Source organism: Anopheles marshallii, chromosome 3 (genome assembly GCF_943734725.1).
Source record: "Anopheles marshallii chromosome 3, idAnoMarsDA_429_01, whole genome shotgun sequence".
Classification (NCBI taxonomy): domain Eukaryota; kingdom Metazoa; phylum Arthropoda; class Insecta; order Diptera; family Culicidae; genus Anopheles; species Anopheles marshallii.
The window spans coordinates 60,542,580-60,546,818 of NC_071327.1; positions in this window are offsets into that span (position 1 = coordinate 60,542,580).

Sequence of the window (4,239 nt, forward strand, 5' to 3'; positions counted from 1 at the left end):
TTTCCGGTCTTTTCATCCCTTGCTCCCGCTTGCCTCCCGCTACCCAAAATATCGGCCATCGAGAGTGCATTACGGTACAGGCGCTACTACTTCTCTTAACTACATCGAAAAGGGAGAATGCCAGTATCAGTGCACGGTGGGATAGAACAAAGCAAATTGGCGGACATTTTATTGTTTTGTGCAATATCTTTTAATTACTATTAAATTTGCAGTACTAGCGAGAAAAATAAGGAATAATAGAGAGATTTCGAAATAAATTACCTGAACGATATACGATTCAAAGGATTTAGATAAGAAGGTGACTAAAAACGATATTTGACAGTAATTCCAATGACAATCTCCTGCACGTTAATCAAAACAATTACAAAAGTCTTCCTCTTTTTCAATATTCTAGCAACAAACTCCACATAAATAGCCAGCTGGCTCTATAATAATTGTTAGTATTTCTTCATTCTTCATTCTTCATACAGCGACTAGATCACACTCTTTCTAGCAAAGGCTTTTTTAGTTCTGCATTCGCAAAGATGAAAAATTGTGTTTTATTAAACTGGTTTTCCGAAAAAAAATATTTTAAAGAGTTATTTTCCATGGAGTAGTGAATATTTTGAACATTTCCAAATAGCTCAGCTCAAATCCTTTCAATCTAACATTAATATTAAACCAATTACATAAAAGTAAGGAAAATATTAGATCTTTGGAATACAAAAACAACCCAAAAATAGTTCAGTTCTTTCGTACTTTTTCCATTTTATTTATTTTATGTCAACAATTATTTAACCATTTGAAATGAAACCTTGGATGAGTGTTAGTTAATTACAGAACTGTAATCTAGTATCACTAACTTTTGCAATATCAAGACTGATTTCTTGTTTTAAATATCCACCTCCTGTCCCAGTGTGCAATATACGGTCGGCAAACGATGTTGCCGTTTAAGTACTGCACGCGACTCGTCCATTGCTCCTGCTCGTTTACAGACGTTTCGTTTGGTGCCGGTTGGGACGGTTGCAGTAAGGCAGGCATTTAGGGTTCTCCACTTTTTGACTCACATCGCCAAAACGTTCGGATGATTTAAATGTGCTCCGTAGTAGAAGGAAAAAAAGCGGTCTCTGGCGACACTGCTTCCCCTTTTGCTTGCAAGCCCAGATTAATTGCACCGGTAGTAATGGAAACCCAACAACCGTTCTCGGTGCGTACGCTAGCGTATGGTGATTTCATGGCATGATGATGTAGTTTTTTTTTCGGAACAATTCGATAGGCAGTAAAGATTGCAGGCGCAAAAAAAAAACAAACGGATAAAATTCCGATTTGGCAAACACTCGCACACTAGATTGTTTCGGTAGCGCGTTCACTTGTTATGCGCCGTAAGCCGTTGATTGAAACACTCCGGATTGCACCTTCGACTGTGACTGTGTACGGCCTTTTTTTCTGGCCTGACGTTGGTGGCTGCAGCATGAGGTGTCCCGTGAGCGCAGCGCACGACAGGCCCCTGCGTGGAACAGGAAGCGATGGGCGGAAAATCGGCATAAAACAAACAAAATCAATTTGGATTTAGGGGTATAATCTGATTTTCGGCTGTACATTTGGGCAGCTGCTTTTTGCGCATTTGGTTGGTTGGTTGGTTGGCTGAAGCGAAGTTAAAGTTTCACAGCAGCAGCAATCAAATACCGATGATGGAACAATCGTAAGTGTGATGTGTTATAGCTGCTACTTGTTACAATGTTTCAATTAAAATGATTTTTTTTTCTATGTTTTTCTCTGTTCTTGCCGAATGGACTGGCGGCTAACTAGCTGGAGTTGGGTCATAAATCTGTGATTGTGTGCCAACCTGTGTGACATACGATACTCGTTTTTTGTAGCGTATGAACAAACGCCCTATTCAAAGGATGCTTGAGAAACGATCCAAAGATTAAACGTCGAAGGAGAATGACATCAGAATGATTCCATGCACTCTGTACTTACTCAAACCATTCCAGATTTCCAGTACAATAGCACAAAACAATTGAAATGATGGTACGGCCAAGGGTTCTTTTTCGTGTATAACCACAAATTCTTTGCCTCACACACAAAAAAAAACGATGCTGGTGGGTGGGAGAAGACACATAATCACACAATATGACTCACGCGGGCCATCTTCCGGGCATGCAATTTGTAACGAACCATCTTCAGTACCATCTTCGTTTATGAAAGCGAAACAGATATCATCTTGAACGGGGCAAACGCTAATGTGAAGTCGCATGCAAACGCACCTTCATAACTGTGTGCTCGAGTGAGTAATTATGGTTCTCACATACTGCAGTTGCAGCTCACACACATTACAGCTCACAGGCTCCTGAAAAAGCTACGAAACACCATTCTAAGATGAGCACTGCCCGTTCTACGTTTGATGCACTTGAAAGCATCGTTGGAGTTGGTAAGAAAAAAAAACCAGAAACAGAGTTCAAACATTTTATTTACATTTCTTCACTTATGCCAGTACATCCATCTGCAGTGGATCCCGTCGACGCAAGGGATTGTTTTCGCTTGGTGCTAAAGGTTTGGTTCGGTTTGTTTGAACATCCGTGTGCGCCCGTAACGCATTCGTCGTGAATGTTTGTCGTTTGATTTTTCACTTAGCTTATGCTTCGGTTGTCTTCTCTACTGCCTGGCCGTATAGGCGACTGCACCGTTAGAACTTCATGTCGAGTTAAGGGGAGGGAGGGTGGTTTTTTGTGTTCTTTCTTTTTTACATTCCCAAAAACCACACCACAAACATAGATTTTTGGTAAAGGAATAGCTTAATGGATGTTCTTTGCTCATACCAAATATTGCAGCGCTCAGTATGGCACCGGTAAAGTACAACGGGTTTCACGCATGTTTAACCATCGATAATTCTATTCATTTCCACAAATTGGTGGGGGGATTTTTTTCCTTTTCGGCTATTCAAGAGAAAACTATGCTATGAAATCGGAAGCTATTGTACTCCTACGACTTTAAAATTGTCATTGTTGAGCAACGAGAAGACGACTCATTTAAAGCCATCATTAAAGCAGCTCACCTTCTTATCACAGAAAATCTTGATGACGTGCCTACGATGAAAGGAAGATTATCACTTTGGGAAAGTATCTTTGCCTTAGTTAGAAGTTCATACTATTGCTAACCCCGTCACTGCTCCCCAATAATAATTAAGAACGAAAGCGTAGCAGACCTTCCCGCCAAAGGGGGACATTGTTAACGTTCGCCACTGCTGAAAAGATTACAATCTCCAGAAAGAAACCACTTCCACTGTCCGGCTCGTCCACCGTTCCCGTACACATTGCTTTCCTTAATTAAATGAACTCTCCGGCAAACAGAGCGAAAGTGCATCGTTCCATTGCTTGTGCGCCACCATTGCAGCAGCATTTTTGTGTTGTGTGTAATAAATGCCTACCGTTTGCAGTGCACGCTGCCGGCACGTACGCTCCCGAACTCCCGACCTGCTTCGGCATGCACCGGAACGGACCAGTACACCAGCTTCATTCTTCGTCTCGTTGGGCCGTTTTCGGGATCACCGGAACGTTCCGGGAACCACCGAATGACCGTTCGCACCGAGCGATGCACTTACCCGATGCACCCGATGTCATGCTCGGCCTATCGTGAGATTTGATGTAAATCATGTGAAATTGAATCTCCCACCAGTGTGCGGGGCAGTGCGGGACGGGGGTGGCCCACCGGTGCGGTAATAATTAGCCGTGTGGAAGCACACAGCGCCCACAGCTGACTAGAGCCGTTAGTCGCACCGTCGTATTGCACGCAAACATGCGAAAAGGCGGTACGGGAAGATGCCGACACCGAGGTGCAGCCTCGACTACAAAACGAGAACATCGGCCTGCAAATGGTGGCATGATCGTGGAGCGATTCACGGAAAATGCTCACTTCTGTTAATTATTATCTAATCTCGCTGTCAGTACGACTGCCTTCTTCGGGGAGCGGAAGTTTCTGCCGCTGCTCTTGGCAGTGTATGTTTGTGGTCCGTTTTCCTTTCGGCTAGGCACGGTAATGAGAAACTGTTCTCAGCTTCTTTCTGCATCACCACCATGTGCATCACTAATTCGTCGATCTGCGCCCAATTAAGCGTGGAACATCGGGGGAGAAGCGTTGGCTATGCAGTTATGTATTTACGGATCGTACCCGATCGGGATGTAGCGATTTTTAGATGGAGATCAAGAATTTACCGATCGGAATGTGCAATTGCCATACCCAAAGCGATTAAGGATGTAATCA